Source organism: Equus caballus, chromosome 20 (genome assembly GCF_041296265.1).
Source record: "Equus caballus isolate H_3958 breed thoroughbred chromosome 20, TB-T2T, whole genome shotgun sequence".
In the NCBI taxonomy this organism is placed as follows: Eukaryota; Metazoa; Chordata; class Mammalia; order Perissodactyla; family Equidae; genus Equus; species Equus caballus.
Genome location: NC_091703.1, coordinates 34173439 through 34201091, shown reverse-complemented (window position 1 = coordinate 34201091; position 27653 = coordinate 34173439). Strand labels below are relative to the sequence as shown.

The 27653-nt window shown below is 47.5% G+C and overlaps 1 protein-coding gene, 1 long non-coding RNA gene and 1 pseudogene across 6 annotated transcripts in view; all 3 read left to right on the top strand.

Annotated features, from left to right (window-relative positions):
• LOC100053764 (HLA class I histocompatibility antigen, B alpha chain-like) overlaps window positions 1-3514 on the top strand; it is a 41777-nt gene extending 38263 nt beyond the window's left edge. For 4 of the 5 annotated variants that reach the window (XR_011429962.1, XR_011429959.1, XR_011429960.1 and 1 more), the window contains one exon: window positions 1608-3514. The gene's annotated coding sequence lies outside the window, so the exon portion shown is untranslated. The remainder of the gene's footprint in view (window positions 1-1607) is intronic. The other variant, XR_011429963.1, reaches the window with a different exon arrangement.
• Window positions 3515-4794: 1280 nt separating this feature from the next.
• LOC138919629 (uncharacterized) lies at window positions 4795-18634 on the top strand. The gene is made up of 3 exons (XR_011429971.1): window positions 4795-4938; window positions 6558-6659; window positions 18544-18634. It is a non-coding gene; the product is annotated as an uncharacterized lncRNA (long non-coding RNA).
• Window positions 18635-18944: 310 nt separating this feature from the next.
• On the top strand, window positions 18945-22238 carry LOC111769185 (class I histocompatibility antigen, Gogo-OKO alpha chain-like; annotated as a pseudogene).
• The last annotated feature ends 5415 nt before the right edge of the window (window positions 22239-27653 follow it).

Below are 27653 nucleotides of genomic sequence, written 5' to 3'. Positions count from 1 at the left end.
TATAGCACCCCCAAATTCCTGGATAAGTTGTCAGGATAGAAATGAGATTTAGGGCTGGGGCTGCAGAGCTCCTAAGTTCAGGATTTGGGGCAGCAGAGAGCAGGGCCAGAGAAGTCCAGTCTGAGGATGCAGGTGCTTGTGTCACCAGAGAGGAAAGGGATGGGATCCCCAGAGTCCTTGGCCAGTGAGCTGCAGAAGGTGTACTGGCCACTACTGGAAATGGGTAGTTGGTTGCCTGGGTCCTTTTGTTGAGATCCTTGTAGCCCCACCACATGTTCATCAGCTGGTGCTCAGGGGCCCCTTGGCCTGGTTCTCAAAGAGGAGGAAGGGACCACTGAAGGCTGGAACCACTGGCTGCTCTTGGCTGGGTTCAGACGTGGCTGTGATGTCCTAGCGCAGGGAGTGAGAGCCTGGAAATTCTGGGAATTTGGGATCAGGGCTGGTCCCTACAAGGGCAGCACAGGCACTTGCCCTTTGCTCTCTATGGTCCAGTACTCAGAAAACCCTCTCCAAACACAACCGCACAGGTGTCCCCTAGGCCATTCCGTCCCATGCCCCTCCCTTCCCTGGCTCCTTCTTCTCCCCTCCTTGTAACCTCTCCTCCTCTGATGTCATTATTTCTGCACTATCCTCAGTTCCCCAGGAACATCCTCTCCTTTTTAGACCTAACGCTGTGGGGGCTTTTCTCCCCCACCCCCATCCCATATCGTGAGACTCACTGGACAGAGTCCAGCTCCAGAGGCAGCAGCAGGAACAAGTCATAAGGACTCAGGGGTCCTGGATCCCATCCTGGGAGACTGAGGGCACCCAGCTTGTTTTGGAGGATTATTCTGCACCTGGGAACCAGCTGTTATGGCCTGGAGACCTCCCTGTGCCCTGAGGCAGAGTCTACAGTGACTCAATGGGGAGGAAATATCTATGTCAGTGTGGATTTTGGGAAAAACTTCACAGCCTGAACCTGACGCAGGACAGAGGCATCCCCTTGTGTGCAGAGCCCAGTCCTGCTACTGGGGGCCCAGAGAGACCCTGCAGAGGTCCTGGATGAGCAGGAGAAAAGGGAGCTGGGTATTCTGTTCTCAGCACTGTGGCCACACACAGGGGCACCACTGCTTTGCTCTCAGATTGTGACTGACCTGCCTGGGAGGGTCTGGGCTGTAAGTTGGTCAGAAGTGGATGACCTGGAGGCTGGGCATCAATGGGGGGAAGAAGCTTCTGAGCAGCCCTGGACTCCACAGGTGTCAAGGTCAGGGGTGGAACAGGGACTGAAGGAGAAGAGAGCTCAGGAGCCCTGTGCCGGCTCTGAGGTTCCCATCTCCTCCCTGTGACCCCTCTCCAGCCTTTGACGACCACACCTGGGAAACTGAAAAGTACAAACATTTTCTTCTACTCTATTTCTTTTCAGTACTCCTCCTTGATGTAGCAACAATAACAATATTTGCATAAATTTTTCTCAGGAGGATACATGGGAAATTGGTAACATGCTCATTTCTGGCAGGGGACCTGAGGGGAGAGTGGGGAGGGAGGAAAATTTCCCACCGTAAACCCTTTGGAATGTCTTGAATGATCTTTTCAAAATATGTTACACTAAGAATCTCTTTCATTTGCAGGACACTTTCCAGTTAACACCCAGTTTACACAGATGCAGCCGTGTGATGGGCCTGTTCCCACCTACAAACACTGGTTCTTTACCCACCACACAAGAGCGGCCAAAGAAAAACTGAAACGCCAGGCTTATGGCAAGGAAAGGGCTTTTATTTCAGGTGACATCAGCCGGGAGACGAGAGTGAGCCCTCAAATTTGTCTTGTTTTGTCTCATCTTCCAAAAAGAGGGAAGGTGAGGGGTTTCCAAGGTCTGTGAGGAATGTGGCTGCTTGTAAACAGGCAGGGGGAGTCAGTGGGCTTGCTGGTAGGAGCTTTCCCACCAGCCTCCATTAGGCCTCGGGAGCTGCTTGCAGGGAGGAGGAGGAGGTGACAAGGAATCCAGGTGGACGACCGTGGCTGTTTGTCTCCATGACAGATAGTGGATTCTGGAGCCAGGGAGCCAGGGAGTAAGCAGGGAAAGAGTGCTTTGGTTTTAATCCCATGTATGCTGCATTTAATGTAGGGGAACTGATATCAGGGCCGGCATGAGGCCGAGATGCAGGCCCTCCACTGTGTGGTTCCTCCGGTATGCCCAGGGTGTTCACACTCAGAGCCTTCACTGTTGTTCCCCAGCCTGATAATGTGTCTGCGAGGCAGCTCTTCCCTCCCTGAACATTCTCTCCAAAGGTCCTCACTGAGAGGCTCCTGCTGCACCCCTGCACGTGGCACCTTCAGCCTCCCCCCAACCCCTGCCCTGCTTTGCCTTTGTTCACACCCTGTTCACTAACGCACATTTTTACATGTGCTTATTTAATTGTTATTGTCTGTCCCTCCTCTAGGAAATGAGCTTCATGAGGACAAGGATGGGGATTTGATTGTTCACGGCTGTGTTTGCACTGCCCTGGAAGTGCCTGGTTGTTGATTTAAAAATATTTGTTGGGGCCGGCCTGGTGGTGCAGCAGTTAAGTGCGCATGTTCCACTTCGGTGGCCTGGGTTTCGCCGGGTTGGCATCCCAGGTGCGGTCATGGCATCACTTGGCAAGCCATGCCCTGGTAGGCCTCCCACATATAAAGTAGAGGAAGATGGGCATGGGTGTTAGCTCAAGGCCAGTCTTCCTCAGCAAAAAAAGAGGAGGATTGGCAGCAGATGTTGGCTCAGGGCTAATCTTCCTAAAAAAAAAAAAGATTTGTTGAATGATTGAGTGAATGAATGTGTGAACGCACATGCAGACTGACACACTCACCGACACACACTGCCGGACACCAACACACAGGTACTGTCACACACACTGACATATTCAAACACAGAACACACACACACACACATTGGCACACACACAATTCTCACACACGCACACTCTTGAAGCCAAATTTTCATTCAATGTTATATTGTGAGCATTTTTCATGTCATTATGCATTGTTATTTCAAAAATTTTCTCCCAATTATTGTAAAAGATTTCAAACATACTTCAAGTTTGAAAGAATAGTACAATGATCACTCTAGTTTTAATCATCTTAATATTTTCCCGTATTTTCTTTATGTATGTAATAAATAATATGGCTATAACTTTTGCCGAAATACTTGAAAATCACTTGCCAACATCATGACTCTTATCCCTAAAGAGTTCGATATTCATCGATTAAAAAATAACCCTTTAATTCAAACTATATTATTACACTGAGGAAAATAACTGTATTTCCCTAATACTCTACAATGTCACAATAATATAAAATTCTTTTAATTTTCCTCCGAGTGTCTTTCATTTGGAGAAGAGGAGAGCTCACTGTCGCCTGTGCCGTCTCTGAGGTTTGCTTCTTCTCGCAACCCCTCTCCCAGCCCCTTGATGTCAACACTCTAGGAAACCGAAAAGTGGAAAGATTTTCTTCTGCTGCCTATTTCTCAGTTTTGTGAATAAAATCATGTCTTATTTGAGACCATCTCAGTGTCTACATAATATTCCATAGTGTGGACATGCATATTGGGACTATTGAGACTAGGAGCACAGCTGCCCTAGGCTTTCTGTCTCCCCTAGTAAGACAGAAGAGGGACCCCTGTGCCAGGGATCACACGTGGTGCCCCAGAAGTCACATCTCCAACAGCAGGTGTCAGGCAGACCTGAGACCAAGTGTGAACACACTCGCCTCCCTCAGGGTGGGAAGAGTGAACATATGCACATCCTATAGGCCCTTGCTCTCCTTCAGGTGCTCCATCCCATAATCAGGGGGTCGAGAAGTGGTCCACAGACTAGAACCAAGACCCAATCACCCCGAGTCTCCTTATCTCCATCGACAGAGTCCAAGTGAGAGCCCCAAACTCCTGCTCCTCCCCACCTTCATCTCTCACGGACTCACCCCCATCATCTGCCTTGAATCCACGAGGACTAATATCACTATGTCCTTTTCTCTGTTTGTGTCAGTCACTCCTGGTCCCCCAAATATCCTTCACTCTCACCTCCACAAGGCTCTGCACACCCCTATTCTGTCTCCTCTCACACCCCCTCGCCAGCTCCTGAAACCTGTCCACTGCACCCCCTGCAGTTCTCAGCCCATGATCAGCAAAATCTCTGAAGACGTCTCTCAAGATGTTCCCTTCACCTCACAGCTCGACAGAAACCCAAGTCTCCCTGAGGACATGGTTCCCTCTGGAGTCCTCTCCCAGGAGGTGTTTCCTCTCCCACAGGCCTTGTATCCCTGGACCTGGAGATGAGTTGGGCCCTTGCTCTTCACTGCTGCTCTCAGATCTTTCTTCCTCCCTCTCTTTGAGACATCTTCAGATATGAATCTTCTGTCATCAGATCAGTGCCCCCAATCCCCTCATTGTCTGTGTTCCCTATGGACTTCCAGACCATTCCCCTCATTCCTCCACTCTTCGGGCCTGGCTCACTGTCACTGTCTCCAGCAGTGCTATTGCCTTGATCCTTGGTGGTATCAACATGAGATGTGGTAAGCTGAATAGTGGTCCCCAAAGATGCCCATGCCCTAATCCTTGGAATTTATGAATAGGTTGCCTTACATCTCAAAAGGGATTTTAGCAATGTAAGTAAGGCTAAGCCAGCCCTGGTGGTCTAGTGGTTAAGATTGGGTGCTCTCTGTCATAGCCCAAGTTCATTTCCCAGTCAGGGAATCACACTACCTGTCTGTCGGTTGTCACACGGTGGCAGCTACATGTTGTTGTGATGCTGAAAGCTATGCCACCAGTATTTCATATACCAGCAGGGTCACCCATGGTGGACAGGTTTCAGCGGAGCTTCCAGCCTAAGACAAAGAAGAAGGACACGGCCACTCACTCCTGACAAGAATTGGCCATGAAAACCCTATGAATAGCAGTGTGGACATTGTGTACTACAGCGCCAGAAGGTGAGAGGATGGCACCAAAAGACCAGGCAGGGTTCTGCTCTGCTGTATGCAGGGTATCTAGGAGTCAGATCAACTTTTTTTTTTTAAAGATTGGCACCTGGGCTAACAACTGTTGCCAATCTTCCTTTTTTTTTTTTTTTGTAAGGATTGGCTCCTGGGCTAACAACTGTTGTCAATTTTTTTTTTATTTTTCTGCTTTATCTCCCCAAACACCCCCCACCCCCAACCGTACACAGTTGTATATCTTAGTTGCAGATATTTCTAGTTGTGGGATGTGGGATGCCACCTCAACGTGGCCTAACGAGCAGTGCCATGTCCACGCCCAGGATCTGAACCCTGGCCCGCCGCAGCGGAGCATGCGAACTTAACCACTTGGCCACGGAGCCGGCCCCAGAGTCAGATCAACTTGATGACACTAACAACAGCAAATTAAGTTTAAGGACCTTAAAATAGAGGGATTATCCTGGTAGGGAGATTATGGTGGATTATCTGGCTGGGCCCAAACAAATGACATGAATGCTTAAAAGATGAGAATTTTCTCTGGCTGAAATCAGAGGGATGCTCTAGAGGAGATGTGGCAGAGGGGAAATCAGAGAGGTCTCAAGTGGGAGAAAGACTGGTGTGCTGTAGGTTCCCATGTTGGAGGACTGAAGAGATCCTCTATGGGCTAGGGCGGCTCCAGCTGACAGCCAGCAAGGAAATGAGGACCTCAGCCTTACAGCTGCAAAGAAGTGAATTGAGAGAACAACCTAAACCAGCTTGGAAGTGGAGTCTTCCAGAGCTCCTAGTAAGGAAGAGAACCTGCGACACCTTGATCTTAGCCCAGTGAGAACCTGGCCTTGTATCCTACGTAACCATGAGATAATAAATGCGTGTTGTTGAAGCCACTAGGTCTGAGGTGATCTTTATGGCAGCAATAGAAACCACACAGCAGAGAGGACGCTCTCACTCCCTGGCCTCTCAGTTCCTTGAACTCCTCTCCTCCATGACCTTCTACTCTGCTCTCCCTGAGTCCCCCACTCCCTTGTACCCATAGACCTTGTCATTGCCAATAACCCAGCCCTTCCATAGTCTCCACTTCATGCTTCCCATTCTCTGACGTCCATTTCTCCTCCTCATCTTCTTGCAGGGTGGCCTAAGGTCTGGAAACACTGATACTATTATTTTATCATATATTTATCATACGTTGCCCAGAAATTGCATTGATACCCACAGCATCAATCATGTCCCCCTATTACAGTGGGGCCTATAGAAGCCAGGTAATAAATGGAGTCCTGGACAAAGTGTGGCTCAGAATGGGACCCCTGGGTCCACGGACCCACCCGGCAATCATCCCCCTTCCACGAGTGCATAATTGGCATTGATATGCTTTGCAGTTTGAGTAACCTCCATACTGGGTCCCTGGTCTGTGGAATAAGGTCTCTCTTTGTGCTGAAGACCAAGGAAACCTCTGAAATTGGCCCCATTTTGGTCAAGTCAGAAATGATACTGTGTCCCATGGGCAGGTATTGTGGAGGTTTTGCAGGTATTGTAGGGGTTAGCACCACCATTAGAGACCTGACGGATGCAGGGGCCGTGGTGGTATTATCTCTAGTTAATTCAGCGATCTGTCCCTGCAGGAGCCTGTTGTGGTCTAAAGGATGCATGAGCTACTTCAGACTCAACCAAGTAGTGGTCCTGATGCAGCTGCTGTGCTGGACGTGATGTCACTGCTAGAGCAGGTTAGTAAGGCCTCAGGCACATGGTATGTGGCTGTAGATTTGGTGAGTGTGCTCTTTTTTATTCCTGCTGGAAATGTGGAGGTGGAATGATTAGCTTCGAAGGAACAACATTTATTTATGGTTTGCCTCAGGGCTCTTTTAACTCTGCATTCCTCTCAGATATTGTCTTAAGAGATCTGGACTCCTGGACATCACGTAGAATATCACGTTAGTTCATTTCATTGACAACATCATGTTGATTGGGATGGATGAGCAATAAGTGGAAAGTATGCTGGAGGCCTCGGTAAAGCATGTGCACTCCGGAGAGTGGAAAATAAACCTGACAGAGATTCAGGGAGTGGCCACCTCAGTTCGGTTCTAGAGGTCCAGTGGTTAGGGGCATGCAGGCATGTCCCCTCCAGAGTAAAAGACAATTGGTGCATCTTGTATCCCTCACTGCAAAGAAGGGAGCACACTGCCTGGTAGGCCTATTTTGGGTTCTGACAACACATTCCACACCTGGGTATACTGTTTGGCCATATTCTGCGTGACCTTGAAGGATGCCAGCTCTGAGTGGGGCTTGGACATGAAAGGACACTGCAGCAGTTCCAGGCTGTGGTGTAATCAGCCACCGTCCATCAGACCTGATGGTGTTGGAGGTGTCAGTGGATGAAAAGATGCCGTGTGGAGCTAAAGGCAAATCCCAGTGGAAGAATCACATGCTGGCAGCTGGGATTCTGGAGTAAGGCCATGCTATCCACAGCACAGAAATGTTACCATCCATTCCTTGGTTTCTGGATCACTGAAGTGTTACAGGCGGTCGACAAGTGAGGAAGCCACAAGGGGAATTCCCCAGGTGGGAAGAAAAGGAAGAAATAGCCACCAGACAGCCACAGGCAAAAATCCATAAAACACTTCCTCCAAGTTGACTAACCACTGGCAGAGGCTAGGGTCCCTTCTGGGTCGCCAGAATTGATACAGAGCAATGGGCTCACTCTGCTCACCACAATCTAAGCCAGTTACTCACAATGAGTTAGGAATGGAGAAAGGAAGTTTAATTAGATTAGATTAGCCAGCAAAGCAGAAGATGATGACTAATGTCTCAAAAACCCAGCTTCAAAGATTACAGAATCTTCGGGCTGTTATACAGGGGAAATGGGCAGTAATGAAGGGGTTCCCTTCAGGCATGACATAGAAAAGTTTCAATTTATGAAGCTATTGGGGAGATGCCCGAAAGGGTCTCTCACATAGAATTTCGAACGGAGTCAATGTAAGTCCACTTCGGGGAGCTGCTCTAACCTGTAGCAAGGCAAAGGGCAGAGCCTCATCCCAAGTTAGTTGTGTTTCCTGGCAGATTTTGGCAATGGTCTTCTTTAAGGAGTGATTTATTTTCTCCATCTTTCCAGTTGATTGAGGTCTCCAAGCTGAATGTAATATCCATTGGATGCCTAAGCTACTGGACACTTGTTGGGTTATTTGGGACACAAAAGCTGGTTATCACTCTGCAAGGTATCAGGCAGACCAAACCTAGGGATGATTTCTTTTAGCAACATGTGAATGACTTCTGATCTTTTCTCATCTGAGTGGGAAAAGCTTCTACCCACCTGGTGAAGGTGTCCACGAATACTAATAAAAACCTAAAATTCCTAGCTGCCTGGGGCATCTAGATAATGTCTATTTGCCAGACTCCAGTAGGCCAATTTCCTTTATGCTGGGTGCCCAGGTGTGGGGGACTGGAATTGGTCTTGGGGTTGTTCTTTGCACAGATTATGTAATTTTTAGTCACCTGTTATATAGTTCTTTGTAAGTGAGGCCCTATGATGTATATTTGGACCCATTAGATTTTCCCTCTGGTGGCCAGGGCAACCTGAGCAGGCTCATTAATAGCACCAAGCAGTTTCAAGATTTCAGAGCCATGTCTGATTTCTTTTTTCCTGCTGTTGAGGCTCCTTTCTTCCTTTCAGATTGCCCCAAGAGTATGACATTTTTATCTCCTTGAGCTAGATGTAGAGCCAGCATGAGGGTGATTATTTTTACCTTTTGATCTGATGTCCTTGTGAGTAGGGCCTTGCCTCTAAAATCTCTTGTAAAGTTATGACTGTGTGCCCCACACACCTCTCACCTTGATCCCTGAAGCTGCTGCCACCTGTGAAGAGTTCCACGTCAGGTTCCTCAGACAGTCCTACAAGTCAGCTCAGCTAGGATACAGTGTCTCCATAACTTGTAAGCAGTCATGTTCTGAGGCTTGTGATGTCTTATTAGGGAGCAAGGTGGCTGGGTTTAGGGAGGATGATACTTGCATCCATACATTTGGATTGTCCAAAAGGATGGCCTGGTATTTGCCCATCTATCCTGAAATGAGCCAGTATCCTCCTTTTGGTTCCCACAATGTGAGTACTTGATGTGGCACACATACCATGGTGGGTTCGCCCAGGGTAAAATTTTCAGCTTTCTGTAAGAAGTCACAGGTAGCAGTATTGCCCTTAGGTGGTGGTGCTGGTGGGGGCATCCCTTTACAGTCTGATCTAATTGCTTGGAAAAATAAGCCATTGGCTGGCAGGGGTGTCATGCCCACTATTTGAGTTAAAACCCCCAAGCTTGTTCCCTGCCTTCCATGTACTTATAGGCTGAAGGGCTTGTCCAAGTTAGGAAGCCCCAAGGTTGAGGGTGAAATTAACTTTGTCTTGATGGTATCAAAGGCCACCTGACACTCCTTTGTCCATTCTAGTGGCTCCCGGTCTAGCCGTTTTATAATCTCATAGAGGGATTTTAGTATGAGACCATAGTCAGGAATCCAAATCCCACAGAGACCAGCCATGCCCAAGAATCCTCACAGCTGTTTCCAGTTGGTGGGAGGGCTCAGCATGCCATAGCCCTTTTTTTGGTCTGGCTGCAGTTCCCTCTGGCCTTTTGATAATGCAAACCCTAAGTATGGAACTTTTTGTTTGCAGATCTGTGCTTTCTTTTGTGAGACCTTGTACCCATATTCAGCCAAAGGATTTAAGGTCTTTATTGTGTTGGCCAGACACTGCTCACAAATGGTGCACACGATCAGCAAGTCATCTATGTGCTATAAGAGTAATGCTTCTTATAATTGTAAGTGGCTCGGGTCTTTAGCTGGGGCCTCCCCAAATAGTGTAGGGGAGTTTTTGAAGCCCTGGGGCAGCACTGTCCAACAATATTGTTGAGTGGCCTGAATATCTGGGTCACATCACACAGAGGGAAAGATTTGTTGTGATTCTTCTACGAGCAGTATGCAGAAGAATGCATCTTTTAAATAAAAAACTGAAAACCAGCCAGATTCACCCAGCATGTTGGTTAGCAAGGTGTAAGGGCTGGGCACCACAGGGTGTAGGTCCTAAACCACCTTATTTATGACACAAAGGTCCTGAACAAACCGATATTTCTCTGAATTGTTCTTGTTGTTGTTTTTCGTTTGTTTGATTGGGAGAACAGGAGTATTATGTGGAGACTGGCAAGGTCTGATTAATCCTGCCACCAGGACTTTCTGAAAAACTGGCTGAATGCTTTTCTGAGCCTCCAGTTTTTAGTAGACATTGTTTCGGGCTATATGAATCGCCTGGGCATGCTTTGTTTTCCCAGGCTTCCCCTCTGCCCACACGTCTGGTCTTACCTCCTTGAGAATCTCTGGTCGCAGTGGGTCAGGCAGTGTGTTTGAACATCTAGCAGGGCCATCTGGAACTGTAAAGATGATTGTTTTGGTGGTACTTGCACCTTTAGCTGGCCTGGAGCAAAAGTCACTTGAGCATTCAGTTTACATAGAAGCTTTTGTCCCAGGAGAGGAACAGGGCATCTAGGCATATAAATGTTTTTTCAGTTAAAATGATCTGAGGTATAGAGAGGAGAGTGGATCCAAACAAGGCTAGCCAGTTGCCCTTGTCCCTTTAGGCCTATGGGGTATTGTCACAGTGGAAATTGCCCTGCTACGGAAAGAGGCCCCCTGAGTGAAGTGTGTCCCTTCCTGGGTTTGAGGAGAGAGTCCTTCTCTTCGACCTGGCAATCCTTCAGGCATTTTCCCCTGGACAAGCAGTGGGCCTGGGAAAAGAGGGAGGAGGAGCCCGGGGACTCCTCGGTCCATTGTCCCTCCTTCCCTGATCTAGATATAACAGCATAAAGGCTTGAACATAGGAGACTTTATCTTCCTTTCCTTCCTTCTTGTAGAACAATTCTAGCTGCAAGATGGTATCCTGATTGAGCGATCCGTTTTGGGGCCACTTTTCTCCTGAGCCCGGTGTATGCTTGGGCCAGGCCACGTTACAGTAAAAAATTCTTTTCTTTGTCATGGGCTCATAACTGAAGCCAGCCCCATTTGCCAGCATGCACCCTAACAGACATTTTTATAGGGGTGATGGATGGAGTGGCACCCATGGAGAAAAACTGGCACACAGTCAAATCCCACTCCACCCAAAGGCACAGTTTTTGCACTAGTGCAAAACAAGCCAAAGAGGCAAGAGGTAATGGTTTAAGGTGGGCTAAAGATCTAATTTCCCAACTGGTTGTAGGGGGTCAGGTGCCTGGCAGAAAGTTTTTAAATCTTCTATTTTGCAAGAAGTCCAAGTCCGGTTTACTTTAAGCCCAAATCTAACTTACACACAATACAGCAAAGAAGGTACTGGACAAGACAGAAAAGGGGGGGAAAGGATGGTCGGGCCGTGCGCTCACGACCTCCTCCCAAGGGTTAGCACACAAAGAGCAATGCCTGCATGGAGGCGTATAATTCCGTGTTGACACTTGACAGTAAAGCTCGCAAACTTCACGTCCCCACAGATGACGTAACAAGCCCTGGAGGCTGTGGGATTCTGACCCAGGGAAGAACTGGCACACAGACTAGAGGAATGACACACACACTCAGGAGAATAGACCATAGAAGCGTGCACACCACAGAAAAACCAGAGACTAGTCTTCCAGATAACATGCTAGGCAGTCTGTACTTTCCTTTATTCCTAAACAATGGCACTTAACAGATGGATCTTGGCCTGACCAAGAAGGAAAAAGGCATACATAGTACCCAAGAGTGCTCTTTGGATTACTCACCTAGCTGCAGACACAAGCTCCGTCAGTTTACCATCCAATCCTGGGTTTCTGGATCACTGAAGTGTTAGAGGCGGTCGGCAAGTGAGGAAGCCACAAGGAGAATTCCCCAGGTGGAAAAAAAGAGAAAGCAAAAGCCACCAGACAGCCACAGGGAAAAATACCAAAACCACCTCCTCCAAGTCGACTAGCCACAGGCAGAGGCTGGGGTCCCATCTACGTCGCCAGAACTGATACCTGAGCAACCAATTCACTTTGCTCATCACAATCTGAGCCAATTAATCACAATGAATTAGGGGTAGAGAAAAGAAGTTTAACTATATTAGATTAGCCAGCAAATCTAATCACTGGCCACCAGCCAGAAGACAGGTGACTAATGTCTCAACACCCATCTTCAAAGATTATGGAATCTGGAGGCAGTTTTATAGGGGAAATGGGCAGTAATGAAGGGTTTCCTTCAGGCATGACAGAAGAAAGTTTTAATTAATCAAGCTATTGGGGAGTACGTATGTAAGTGGAGGCCATGAATGAACAGAGCCTGTGGATTTGTTTAGAGTATGTGCAGAGCAGTGAGTAGTCACACAGAGGATGGGCTGGGGCCATTTAGCATAACAAGACGGCCTCACTTATGCTCACTTACAAGACCAGCAGGTGAGGAGAGCAGTCACATCTTCTGGAGGGAGAAGTAATGGACCCTGATCCACAGGAGGGTGGGGCTGTGTCAAACACTGGGGCAGGAGGAATACCTGTGGAACCCGAGTGATAGACTTTGGCACCTCCTGGTTCTCCCTCTGCTGTAACTGGACTGAACACAGGCAGCTCCCAGCCTGAGAAGGGTTTGAGTTCCACGAGCCCAGATCCCTCAGGTAGGAGGTTTTAGGTCACATCCCCCAGGAAAGCCACAAAGGCCCCCTCCTGGGCTCTGAAATCCAAGGCAGCATTTGCACAGAGGCCCTGCTTCCCATGGGCTGTTTCAGAATGACTAGTCACAGCAGGGACACCGAGGCAGGCTACTGCTGGGAGACAGGGGCTCCTCTGACAGCTGAATGTGGCTGAGGACCCCCTGGGGCCTTGCTCCATTCACTGAGATCGCCCAGTGGTCTAGGATAGTCCAACAAACCCTCTCTCCTTCTGACCATCACTTGGGATCAGACTTGCATCTCGGTCTGCTGCCTCTCTCGGCATTTTCTGGCTCCTTCTCCATATTCTCTGCTGGGTGTTGCTTCTAATAAAATACTGCTTAGTTTAATCTCATCTTGGTGTCTGCTTCTTGGAGGGCTTGGACTAACAAAATCATTTTCATCTGTATACCAACAACCTATTACTTATTCCATCTTGTAAAGTCCTCTCTTTATCCTCTCTTTATCCGCTCTGTTTTGCTTGTCTTTGTATTCTCTCTTTGACGTAACAGATATTTATTGTTGTAAGTCACTAAATTCTGGAGTAGTTTGTGGCACAGCAATAGATAACTAATAACTCTCCCTTAATTTCCATTAGTCTAGATCCTTTGATTTCCTCGGAAATGCCCTCTCTCTTTGCTATGTCCAATTCCTCCCCTGTTCCCTCTTTTCTTTTATCTTTTCTCCTTCTCTCTCTCCCTCATCCCTTTTTTCTTTTTATTACAGAAGAATTCAAACATAAAAAAGCACCATGTGGTTATGCTGAAAGGAAGAATTATCTGGACCTATATGATAAAAGTATAATGCCAACATACATGGAATAAAAGTAAATAAAGTTATTAATAGAATCTGAAAAAATGCCTAGGTGATTCTGCAGCCAAAGCAGTTGCTTTCAACTTTTTTCTCTTTTTAATGTTTTTATTGGGCCAGCCCTGGTGGCTGAGTGGCTGAGTTTGGTGCACTCTGCTTCGGTGGCCTGGGTTTGGTTCCTGGCATGGACCTACAGCACTAGTCTGTCAGTGGCCATGCTGTGGTGGTCGCTCATATACAAAATAGAGGAAGATAGGTGACAAATGTTAGCTCAAGGCAAATCTTCCTCAGCAAAAATAAAAAATAAAAAAATTTTCTGTCAAGAATCTTCTATTTTGTACGTGACCATGCCACCACAGCATGGTCACTGACAGACTAGTGGTGTAGGTCCGTACCAGGAACCCTACCCAGGCTGCTGAAGTAGAACATGCCAAACTCAGTCATCAGGCCACTGGGGGCTGGCCCCACTTTCAACTTCTAATTCCTCCTCTTCGGCTGAGCTTTTTATTTTCAGAACAATCACATTGGCAGCGTGAACTCTTACATTCCTGGTAAAAGTTAAATTGGCACAAGCACTTTGGAAATCAAATTAACATTATCTCGTGTGGTTAAAGTACACACCCCATATAATCCAGCCATTCTACTCGTCATCATACACTCTGGGGAATTGCTTGTCTATGTGCCCCAGGAGACACGTTCACTAATGTTTACAGCAAAAACTGGAATAACCCAATATGAATCAAAGGAAAATAGAAAAATTGTGGTATAATCATAAAATGTAAAACTTCAGCTGTAAAAATAGATGAATGACAGCTTCACACATGAGGGATAACTCTCCTACGTAAATCTGAGTCATGAAGAGTCTATGCAGTCTGAGTTCACTACAGGCAGTTCAAAACCAGGCAAAACTAAATACTATTTGGTTCAGGGATATATACACTTACTGTGAAATCTTTAGAGAAACTCAAGGGAATAGTGAACACAAGGCTCAGGGTAGAGGTTCCATCTGGGGGATGGGATTGCGGAGGTGGCCACAGTGGCTTCACAAGTTCTGTTTCTTACAGCACTGATGGGCGCCAGGTATTTGTCTGGTCATAACTCTGTAAACTGGCATTTTTCAAATTGCAGCTATGAAGCATTTCTGATTAATTTTTTAAAAATGAAAGAGAAAAGAAAATACCAAAATTCATTGAAAGGATCCTTAGCAAGAACACCCACATTGGAACAAAGCCACAGCCAATATTATGAGCAGTGTTGAGAGAGAGTGCCAGTTCGCCATAAAAAATTAGCACCGGCTAGAAATAGGCCATCTGATCTTCTGCTCACTGGCATCTCTGTAGATTTTCTGGTCTACTGTGTCCAATCTGATGTCAACGTAATTCTGTCTTGAGAAGGATTTGATGTGTTACATTTAACCCCACATAGAACCAAATTAACTACTTTTACAGAAGTGGAAAAGCACATTGTTGATCAATGTGAAGGAAAATGGAAACCCTTATAAATGTATACCCAACCAGTGATAGAACAGAAAGCGTGACTGGAAAACACAATGGAGTTGCTTTAAAAACACTTTAGAGGCACATATGAACGGTGCTTGTTAGAATCACATTGGTGTCCGAGTCACTTGTACCAAATCTCATTCCAAAACACAGGGAATGATGTTAAATTTATTATAGGATGCCAACTGAACAGCCAGTTTTTAGAAAACCTTGTTCCCAGATTGGGGTCAACCATTCCTCCCTACTGCATCCCACCAATATTGTCGTCATGATGCTAAGCTAGGTGTACAGACTGAGGTATGAGATTCACATTTTTCTAACTGAAAAGCAATTTCATTAGGCAACTATATTTGAATATGATCTTGAGTAAGAAAATTGGGTTTTTAACCAATATTTTTGACATTAAACTAAATTTGAAACTTCTAAAGGGAAACAGAGTTATTATTTCAAAGGTATTATTATTATGGCACTCACATCTTCAAAGTACAGCATTTGATCTACCTACTACATGTTCTCAACTTTCTTGCAATTTATTGAAGGGAACACTATTATTAAAGGCATTTGCAAGAAAAACTTACAAATATTGTTGTATCTCCTTTCTCTCTGTCAAACTTTTAATCATTATTTTCCGAAAGAGAAATATAAAGCACTAAAAAAAAATCCGATAAAAGAAGCTTTGATTTACAAAATTCTGAAACAATATCTAATTTAAATTTTGGTATTAACATGTATGTAAATTTGTTGATACTCCTCCCTTCTAGAGGTGGAGCTTAATTCCCTCCTCTTGAGTGTAGGCCATGCTTAATTACTCACTGCTAACTGACAGAATAAGGCTGAGGTAATGGTGTGTGACTATGAGTCTAGGACAGAAAACACATTGCAGCTTCCACCTTCCCAGCTCTCTCTCGGATCACTTGCTTTGGGAGACATCAGCTACCTAATCATTAACCACCTAATGGAATGACATAGGTAAGAAGTGAGGCCTCCTGGGACCATCCAGCAAGGAACTGAGGCCTCTTCCAACAGCCATATCAATGAGCCAAGTTTCATGGAAATGTCCCAGCCCCAGTCAAGCCATCAGCTGATGCAGCCCTAGGCAACAACTGGACTGCAACCTTGAGAGAGGCCCTGAGCCAGAAGTACTCAGGTAACCCTCTGCTGGATTGCTGACCCTGGGAAATTGTGGGAGATAATACCTGTTTGTTGTTTTGAGCTGCTAAGTTTTGGGTAATTTCTTATGCTGGGGTACATAACTAACACAGAGTCCAAAGAGAGAGTGAATTATTGCCCTTTAACTTTTGCTTGCTCTAAATTAATTACACTAGTTCCCTCTTATCTGCACTTTTGCTTTCCACAGTTTCAGTTACCTGCTGTCAACTGTCGTCTGAAAACATTAAATGGAAAATTCCAGAAATAAACAATTTACAAGTTTTAAATTGCATGCCATTTTGAGTTGCTTGATGAAATCTGGCAGCATCCTGCTCTGTCCTGCCTGGGATGTGAATCATTTCTTGGTCCAGTGTATCCACGCCACGTATGCTATCCGCCCATTAGTCACATAGTAGCTGTTTCAGTTATCAGAGCAACTGTCCTGGTATCACAGTGCTTGTGTTCAAAGAACTCTTATTTTACTTCATAACGGCCCCAAAGTGCAAAAGTATGCATAGGAAAAAACACAGTATATAGGGTTTGATACTATCCCCGGTTTCAGGCATCCACTGGGGGTCTTGGAGGGTATCCTTGTGGATAAGCGGGACGACTGTATTAAATATTAATCACATCATTTGGTTTTAAGATTTAAGAAGAATTTCCATGGCTAATAAACAGGATGCATTTTATTACCATTCACAACAATCTATTTATTTGAACTTAAATTTCTAACCAAGACCCAATTAAACACAAAGGAATAACCAGGCTGTGCTAGGCTGATTCTATGATGGTCCACAATAACCACCTTCTGGTTACTCTCCTTCCCCCCAGTTATTCAACCAAACACTAACATAGATGCTGCTGAGAAGGGATTTTGCAGATGTAACTAAGATCTCAAATCAGTTGATCTGAAGACAAGGGGATTGTCCTGGGTGGGACTGTCCTAATCAGGTCAGCCCTTAAAAGCACTGGGTTCTTCCTGAGCAAAGAGATTCAAAGGTGAGAAAGATTCAACATAAGGGATTTTCTCCATTGTGGGCTTTGAAATGGAAGCCTCATGGCGAAGAATGCTGGTGACCAGTAGGTGTTGGGAGCAGCCCTCCTCTGGCTCCTCGCTGACAGTTGTCAAGGAAAGAGGGTCCTCAGCCCTACAGCTGGAAAAACGTGAATTCCGCTAACAAGCTCTGTATAAGCTTAGAGCAGGATCCTGAGCTCAAGATGAGAATGCAGCTTTGTGAAATCCTGAACAGAGAACCCACACACACCATGCACGGATTTCTGACTAAGGAACTGTAAGCAAATAAGTGGGTGTTGTTTTGAACCACTAAGTTGTGGTTTTGTTACGCAGTACAAACTAATATAGAAGCTCACTGTGCAACAAATAAGCACATAGCATTTTCCCCAGTGGAATGAATTTATGAACTGATAAGCATGCTAGTCGCATAAAATAAAATCTTTCCAAATTTTTTTCTGTTTTTCATTTTATGATTTTTCAGTAACGTAATTAAATTTTAATGCAATCATATTTCATTCATTTAGTCAACAAGTAATTTAATCCCTACTATGTACAAGCATGGTTGTATATGCTGGGGATACAGCTTTGACCTGAATAGCCCAAAGCCTCTGTGCTCATGTGTCTTACATTCTAGAGGCTTCCCAAGAGTGAGATGGAGCCATTGGAGTGTTTTAGTGAAGAAATGACACCTCCTGACTCACACTAGCAGGATCCCTGACCCCTGTGGGAAGGATAGTCCATGGGTGGCAGGTGAGGGGTGGCACTGTTGCCACAGTTCAGGCCTGAGAGGGTGGTGGAGACGAAGGGGAGAAAAGGGGTGAGAGGGACAGAGAGAAGGGCTGGAGAAACAGGCGTAGGAAAAGAAGCAGAGGGAAAAAATTCTACAGCAGTGGAATCCTCAGATTTAAGCATATGTATTGTTTCATAGGTCTTTAGTAAATATATCTACAAGCCCAGCAGGGTAGCCTTTGCATTTGGTGTTTACTATATTCTGTGGGGCTTCCTAAACACTAATGCCCCTTATGTTAATCAGTTTAAAAAATGTGTCCCAATAAAATATTCACACTGCTCAGATGTGAAGAACTCATAAAAAGAGGCAGTGCAGGGGCTCTGGTGAATGGCATTCTGACTGCATGAGCACTAGCAACTTTGAGAAAATTAATCCACAACAACAAACTCTGTTTCCTTGTGCTTCGTTGTACTGAGGACATGTCAGGGACTCACCGGGACAAACGAGGGAATGAAGATCATTTTAAAATACAACAACCTGAAGTCACAGATATACTGACTGGAAAGTAACAGGAGCTTTGTGAGTCTGACTGCAGGGCTGGGCAGAGACATTTCTGTATGAAGGGGCCGAAATCACTGCTTTTACAGATTAGATTCCTGATGCTCAGGGTTTCCAAGATCGTGTTACCCACTGTGGTTAATAAACAAAAAGGAAGCTGCTCTCCATGAGAACCTCTATCTGGTGTTTTCAGGCACAACTTCTCCAGGTTTAAAGAGACGAGCCCTGTCCCTCCACCTCCATTCCCAGGGCGAGCTCACTCTCTGGCATCAAGATCCCTGGGGGTGAGTTTTCTTCTAGAAGAGTCCAGGGGAGAGGTCAGGGGTGAAATGTAAGGAATCCATTTCAGGGAGAGGGATTCCAGTAAGAGGAGGAAGAGGGGCTGAGCCCAGCCTGGGGGTCTCTCCCTGGTTTCCTCAGACAGCCCCCGGGCCAGGACTCAGGGAGACGGTGTGACAAAGAGCTCTCGGTGCAGGAGGAGAGGGGTCAGGGCAAGTGGTTCTCAGGGTTCCAGGCCCCGAGGGCGGAGTCTGGGGCGGTTTCTGAAGCTCAGTGTTGGGGAGTCCCCGTCTCCCTGAGATTCACTGCTCCCTCTCACAGCCTGTGTCAGGTCCTCCTGCCTGGAGACTCATGACGGGGCCCCAGTTCCCACTCCCATTGAGTGTCTGGTTTCTGGGGAAGCCCATCAGCGTGTCTGCCTTTCTTGGTTATAAAGTCTCCACCACCCTCCGGGGCTCAGATTCTCCTCAGATCCTAAGAATAAGGGTCATGGCACCCGGAACCCTCCTCCTGCTGCTGTCGGGGACCCTGACCCTGACCGAGACCTGGGCGGGTGAGTGCGGGGTCGGGAGGAAACGGCCTCTGCGGGGGGCGGAGCTAAGACACCACGCGACTGGGGGCGTTGGACACCCAGGGAACCCGAGTCTCCGCGGACCCAGGTCCAGACCCACAACCTGGGCCTCAGGTTTCCCGACCCCTCCCTTCTCTTGTCCTGCCCCAAGTCCCCGCACTTCTACGTCCGCCTCATCAACCTCTGACCCTGTGACCCTCGCCGGGAGGAGGGTCGGCCGGGTCTCAGCCCCTCCCCGCCCCCAGGCTCCCACTCCATGAGGTATTTCGACACCGCCGTGTCCCGGCCCGGCCGCGGGGAGCCCCGCTTCATCTCCGTCGGCTACGTGGACGACACGCAGTTCGTGCGGTTCGACAGCGACGCCGCGAGTCCGAGAGCGGAGCCGCGGGCGCCGTGGATGGAGCACGTGGGGCCGGAGTATTGGGAGCGGAACACGCGGATCTTCAAGGACAACGCACAGACTTTCCGAGGGAGCCTGAACAACCTGCGCGGCTACTACAACCAGAGCGAGGCCGGTGAGCGACGCGGGCCCGGGTCCAGGTCGCGAACCCCATCCCCACGGACGGGCCGAGGTCTCCCCGAGTCTCCGTGTCCGAAATTCACCCCGAGGCTGCGGGACCCGCCCGCATCTCGACCCGGGAAGAGCCGGCGGGGACTTTTCCGCGGTTTCATTTTCAGTTTAGGTTTAATCTCCGCGGGGGGACGGGGCGGGGACGGGGCCGGGTGTGCTGGGCTGACCTCGGGGCGGGGTCAGGGTCTCACACTCTCCAGGTTGTGTATGGCTGCGACGTGGGGCCGGACGGGCGCCTCCTCCGCGGGTACAGGCAGGACGCCTACGACGGCGCCGATTACATCGCCCTGAACGAGGACCTGCGCTCCTGGACCGCGGACCCGGCGCAAGTGGGAGGCGGCCGGTGAGGCAGAGCGCTGGAGGAACTACCTGGAGGGCACGTGCGTGGAGTGGCTGCTCAGACACCTGGAGAACGGGAAGGAGACGCTGCAGCGCGCAGGTACGAGGGGCCGCGGGACTCCTGATCTCCCGAGGGGCTCAGCCTGCCATCCCGCAGAGAGAGGAGGGAAACGGGATCAACACCTGAATGTGCCCAGCCCATGCGTCTGGAGATTGAGTCCACCAGCGTTTTCAGATCCAGTGCCAAAGAGTGACTCCCCAGAGGGCTAGCCTTTCTCTCAGGGACTTTAAGGGGTCCACGCTCTCCGGGGATGGAGGGAGAAGCTGTCTCTGAAATGACTGACGCGGTTCCCTCTGACTCTGGTAGAGGCTCTGGGACTTTCTCTCTCAGGCCTTGTTCTTCATACTCACACCCTAACCGTGTTTGAGGTGTGACCAGATTCTCTGAGTCATTCCGCCTCCACCCAGCTCAGGACCAGAAATCCCATTACTCCTATTCAGAGACCTGCCTCCTACCCTTCGGCTCACTCACTCTGATTCCAGAAATTTCCAAGGACTGGAGCTTATTTCAGGTTCCTGTGTCCAGGCTGGTGTCTGGGTTTTGTGCTCCCTTCCCTCACTCCAGCTGTCCTGTCCATTCTCAGGATGGTCATATGAGTGCTGCTTCAGTGCCCCAAACAGATGCAAAGTTCCTGAATTTTCTGATCCTTCTCCTCAGATCCCCCAAAGACACATGTGACCCACCACCCCATCTCTGACTGTGAGGTCACCCTGAGGTGCTGGGCCCTGGGCTTCTACCCTGCGGAGATCACCCTGTCCTGGCAGCGTGATGGAGAGGACCTGACCCAGGACACGGAGTTTGTGGAGGCCAGGCCTTCAGGGGATGGGACCTTCCAGAAGTGGGCGGCTGTGGTGGTGCCTTCTGGAGAGGAGCAGAGATACACATGCCGTGTGCAGCACGAGGGGCTGCCTGAGCCCGTCACCCTGAGATGGGGTAAGAAGGGAGGTGTGGGCTCAGAGCCTCTTCTCAGGGAAATCAGGAGCTCTTCTGGAGACCTTCAGGAGGGTCAGGGCCCTCACCTTCCCTTCCCTTCCCAGAGCCGCCTCCTGAGTCCCCCATCCTCACTGTGGGCGTCATTGCTGGCCTGCTTCTCCTTGGAGCTGTGGTGGTTGGACTTGTGATCTGGAGGAAGAAGCGCTCAGGTAGGGAAGGGGTGTGGTCTGAGATTTCTTGTCCCACTGGGGTGTTTGAAGCCCAGGTAGAAGTTTGTCCTGCCTGGTTAATGGATAGTCCCATCCACAGGCACATGTGCTTTTCTAGTCTGGGACCCTGTTTGCTAACACTTCCTCTTTAGTAAAGCACTTGTGAGAATGAAGGACAAATTTATCACCTTGATGAATCTGGTGATGGGGACCTGATTCCCAACAGTCATAGGACAGACGAGATGGTGAGGGGAAGTCACCACACATGTGCTTCCCTCATGTTTCCTGATCCTGCCTTGGATCTGTAATGACAGTTCTGGAAACTTCTCTGGGCTCTAGGACTAGGGGTTCCTTTAGGACCTCATGGCCCTCCATCCTCCCTGGTTTCTCACAGGATGTTTTATTCCCTTAGGTGAGAAAGGACGGGGCTATGCTCAGGCTGCAAGTAAGGATGGAGTGAGTGTGTTGCCTGAGACCCTTGTGATAGTGCAGACGGGAGCCCATGGGGAGCTCACCCACCCCAGAGTTCCTCCTTTAGTCTCATCTCCTGTGGACTCTGACCATGTCCTGTTTTGTTCTAATCCAGGCAGTGACAGCGCCCAGGGCTCTGATGTGTCTCTCAAGGCAGGTGACACTCTGGAAGCCTGGAGTGGGGAGATGTTGGGGCAGAGGGGCCTGGACTAGGTTATGGAGACTCTTTGATTGGGACATTCTGAGCATGTGGTGGGCTGTTCAGAATGTCACTAATTATAGTGAGTGACTTAAATTGTTCATAATTGTTTTCTTCTATAGTGTGAAACAGCTGCCTTGTAGGGGACAGAATGATGCAAGATTTGTTCCTGTCCCACCCCCATTGTGACTTCAGGAAACTCTGACTTCTCTTTCTGCAAAGGGCATCTGAGTGTGTCTGTGTTCCTCTTGGCATAATGTGAGGAGATGGGGAGACTAGTCCCCCCCGTGACTCCCTCCCAACTGCCCTGTGTTCTGTCCCCTGATTGACTTTCCTGTCCCAGGAGAGGCGGGGCTTATTCCACCCCTGTCTTAACTTTGTGTTGGGCTGACCTGCAGCTTCTTCCTTCCTTATTGAAAATAAACATCTAGATATGAACTCATTTTTTAAGAATCTTGCCATCAGGGATTGATGGGCTAATTAAAGGAGAAGATTCCTAAAATTTGAGAGGGGAAATAAATGGAGGCTCTGAGAACCTTCCAGAATCTGCCTGTTCGCTGTGCTGAGTCTGTTGCAGGTGGGGACAGGAGAAGGCTGTGATGAGCTGAGCGTAAGACTGAAGCCTGTGCCCAGTCGATGTTCAGTGCATTGTGGCCTGTGACGTGGGGACTCCTTGGTTGGGACATCTTCTCTGCTTCCTTGTCCTTGTCCTTTCAGGAGAACCTTGTCCCACCAGGATCTGTGATCACAGGGATTTGGACATCACCTGGGCCTTGTGTCTCCAGGACCGCGTGCAGGGCGGGCTTCATGTGGACGGGTCAGCCTAGGCTCAGGGTTGGGTCCAGCCCTCAGACCCCTTTTGGGTGTTTGTTTTTCCTTAGTTTCTGTAGCAGATTGTGCCTTTTCTTGTTCTTCTGTATAAGTTCTGGTCATTATCCTCTGGTGTCCCCCATCTCTGACAGCAGCAGGAGTCATTTGGTCTGTCATTGTCCCCACAAGGCTAGATGGCCCTGCACACAGGCATCTGTGCTGTCCAGAGATGAGTTTTCAAGTCGTCCAGCTCTGTCCATCTTCTAGGGCTTGATTGTCATTTCCCTCTTTCCCCAACCTTCTCAAGGGAGCCAGATTCTGGAATTAGAGAGGAGGGACCCCGTAATTTCCCATCCTAGGCAAGTTCCCGCTGGAATTCTCCTCTGCGGCCTGCTCTCCCTCCCCGCCCTTAGTGCTGGTTCCCCCAGTGCTGGCTCCAATCTGAACTCACAATGTATAAAGCAGAGTCTAGGTTCATACTTGGTTGAAAAATCTGACTCACCTGTAGGGCTTGTTAATTAAGCGATTCCTTGGTCTTGTGCCTAATATTCTGAGATGGTGGGTCTGGGGAGATGCCTGAGTATTTTTTAAGAAGCCCCACAGCACTGCTAGTGCTCAGCCCTCATCACTGGGGTCTTTCTAGTGACCAGCCCCCATCCTGAAGCTATCTGGGACTCCTCAGACATCTCATTAGCATATGAAAGTCACTCATGACTCAGGAGATTCCAAGGGTTATAGGAGATCTTTGCCAGGAACCGGGGACAAAGACTAAATATTTTTTTATTATACTGCAGTCTGCTCTCTGGTTTTGGACCACAGATCCCTTATAGCAAAAGGAGCATAACAGTTAGAAGGTGCTGGCAAATTACTGGTTCCCAATTAGTCCAGTCTGTCATCCCATTGTATGACAATGTCTCCCAGGGTGAGGTCACTCAGGTTTGCAGGCTTCCATTTGATCTTGTCAGGTTCCGGAAGCAGAAATAGTCTCAGCAATATATGGCTGCACCTTTTCAGGCATCTGGATAATTGAGTTAAGAGACAATATCATCTGTTGCTCACACTTCTTTTAGGTGTTAATGTAATATTGTGTTTGTCTCATTACATAACCCCTTTATTCATTGCTTTACCTTCAGCTGCTATTTCTCCTTCTCTCCGTTTATACCTAACCTTTCCACCTTTGGAAGGGACATTAGGTTTGGCTGCGGTGCTGGTCTAGACGCAGGCAGCGATACTAGTGTAGCAGCCCCTCCTCCTCAGTGCGCTCCCATTCATAGAGGAGTCACATAGGTACAGAGCCAGTGGACTAACTGACCGCCAGGCAATATAGCTGCATTCACTGTCAGCCCCGATTTTGCCAGATGGGGTGAAGGCACTCTCTGCCCCTTCGGGTCCTTAGGAATTCTGAAACAGGGATTAAAAAATAGTTACAGTTTCTTGCATAGGAATCATTCCTGTTTCTGGCACTTGTGGGCATCCTGACCTGAGACCACTGCATCAGGCAGGAAGAAAGAGAGTCGAGGTGGATATAGTCATATCATCTTCCTCCCATTTTGGAAGAATTGTGGAGTCATACCAGCATCCTCTTCTACTCCTCCTCCCCAGGTATTCCAGGAAAAAGAGAGGAAACTTTCTAGTAGGGACATTCCTTTAGCCCCACTCATCTTGGCTGTGAGCACACACTTGTGAAGATGTGTAAGCCAGCCTTCTGTGACTCTATAACCCCCACCACCCCAATTTAGACAACCAATGTCCCAATTGTGCATTCAAATTCTCTATCACACTATTACTCTGAGGAGGATGTCTCTCTGCCCATTGTTGGACTTTATGGGCTGTAAAGTTTGTTCTTTGGCCTGAAGAACTGTGACTCAGCAGTGCAAATTGGTGCACTATCTTCTGTTCTGGTTCTTTTATAGCACTCTGAGCGTTTGTATCTACCACTGGATAAGCAAAGCCCAATCCAGAGTCAATATCTACTCCTGCAAAGACCCATTTGTAGCTCCCCTGGGCCACCAGCATCAGTCTGATTTGCCAGCTATGTTCAAGACATTCCCACCAGACAATCTGCCACATAGCCCTCCTTAGTCTCTGGTTGGCAGACAGAACAGTTCTTTTTGGTATTTTTCTTCAGGGGATGCAAGTGGAATATGTCTAGACTAAGCCCATCTCTGCATTGCTGCAGCCCCACAATGTCCACTTATTTCATGGATCCAAGTAGCCACATCAAGGGGCAACAGGTTATCCGCTCATTGATGCCCGTCTCTTCCCAACCCAGAATGGGGTTCATGTGATGGGCACCAACATGTCCTACTTTACACACCCCTGAGATTCCCATAGTGATTTCCATAGGACTGTGCTCCATATGGGCATTCCTTTAATAGACCAGGTTTCCCTTGCCCTTTGCCTAACCAAATGGCCTGGCTGTTGACTACTGTCCATGAGTTTGTAAAAATCATTGTATAAGGGCTTTATCATTGTTCAATTCTTCCATCACTGCTAGGAACACTACCTGCAATTCAGCTCATTGAGCTGATATGTTTTGACCTTCCTTGATCAGAGGCGATGTTCCAAACAAGATGTTGTCTGCTCACCTTGGAACCGCCATCCATAAACCAAGCAGCTCTTCATAGGTCAGTTGAGAACTGTTTATAGGATATTGTCCAAGTGACGAAAAAATCCAGCAGCTCCTCCTGCAGTTCCAAAGTTAGTCCGAGGGGAAGACAGGTTCCCTGCTCATGCGTGCATCCCTCCTGCATTTCCCTGGGAGCGCGATCCTGTATAAAGTATTTCCACTTTTTAATGGAACTCTTTTGGGCACTGTCCCCTACGTGAGTGTGTTTCTCCAATTTTATCCAAGACATCATGCGTATTTCAGGTTTTAAGATTATTTTACATCTTTTAGTCATAAGGGTAGTTTCAATTAATGTCCAAAAGCAAGCTAGTAACTGCCCCTCAAATGGAAACTCTCTACTTCCAAGTCCCATTAGTCATCACTGGGAGATGCTCAGGGGCTTTTGCCAGAAGCTCCAGTGCCCGCTCCACCCAGGGCTCTTGTACAGAGAGTGTGTCTGCACTTCACTCCAGCTTCTATTGTACACTATTTGGTTTCCACTGAGCGTGTCCAATTAATGTTGCTTGAAATGTGGATTTACATGCCTTCTGTGTTACAATACCAAGTAGGGAAAGTGTTCCCCAGTCATACAGAATTTCCATTTCCATAAAACATTCAGGTAATGGAGACACAACTTGTTCACTTAAAGCCTGTTTAAACATTCCAATTTAATCCAAATTTTCACCTTCATGTTATCAACTCTTATATTTCTATATCTCTCAATCTAACTGTAGCCCATGTTAGGGCTTCACCGATGGGTTTTGGTGCCACGGTGCATGGGGCTCCTGTGTAAAGGAGTCCTGGAAACTTCTCTCTCCACCCCTGACCCTTTGACCCACTCTTGTGTAGAAGGCTCTGGATCCCAGCGAGGCATCAAGCCAGACAACCTTGGCTCTTTTGTCATCTTTTCCTTGATTAATCTGCCTGACTACTGCAGGTCAGGGTTCTCATTGTGATCTTTGCCTTCCTGCTTTTAAAATTCCTCTAAACTGGGACAAATGGAGTCATCTTATTTGGGGTCCTTTAATGTTGGGGAACCAGCAAGAGTCCCCTTGGTTCAACCAACCTCCAATCGTGCTATAATAAGACCTTTGTTTTAAGCTCATCAATGTTTGTTTTCTTCATTCCATTCTTTAAGTATCATATGTGTTAGGGTTCTCCAGAGAAATATAACCAATAGGATATATATGAACCAATAGGATAGATATAATATGATATAAAGAGTTGGCTCATGGAGTTATGGGGGATGAGAAGTCCCATGATTTGCCGTCTGTAAGCTGAAGAGCAAAGAAAGCCAGTGGTGTAATTCAGTTTGAGTCTGTAGTCCTGAGAACAGGGCAGCTGGGGGTCTAAATCCCATTCTGAGGGTGGAAGACTGATGTCCCATCTCTTACAATCAGGCAGAAGAAGGGGTGAATTCTCCCTCCCTCCACTTTTTGTTCCATTCAGGTCCTCAATGGATTGGATGATGCCTAACCACTTTGGGGAGGGCAATCTCCTTTACTGAGTCCGCCAATTCAAATACTAATGTCATCTGGAAACACCCTCCTAGACACATGTAGAAATAATGTTTATCCAAACATCTGGGCACGCTGTGACCCCATCAAGCTGACATATAAAATTACCCATCCCCTGTCAATCTGGCACTGATATGCATCTCCATAATCCATACTTAATCTCCAAATAATGATAATAAAAAGGTCATCATTTCACTTAACGTGATTCAACTATACTGCGTACAGCTGAAAATGTGTTAACATCTTCCCCAGAAGAGGCGGTAAAGTGCTTGAGTGATGTTTATTCTTCTCTTTGTAAATACTATGATGTAAAATTAACAGTACTTAAATACTATGATGTAAAGTCAATGCATCTTATGCTACATGATAAGGAAAGGGGAGGAAAAAAACAAAGGTATTATACACACACACACATAACCTTTTCGTTATTCATAACAAAATGAACAGGAAATACTAGTCCTTGTTTCTTTAACTGATCACTTGGTTATGGTTGCTAATTGTAACTACCTTTTTTCACTATCCACTCTGTGTTTCCTTTGTCTTCAGCAAGCATCTCAGCTGGTCATGGTCTTTTGCCTGATAGGGTGACCCAAATCTTCATTCCTGGAGAGTCTGGTTCATTAGTAGTCCTGCTGGCACTGGGTTGTTGTAATTTTCCATTGACCTTAATCACAGGGCATGATAATACTAAAAGACGCCCTAAGTGTTCTCCTGTGTCCCAGACATACCCTTTCT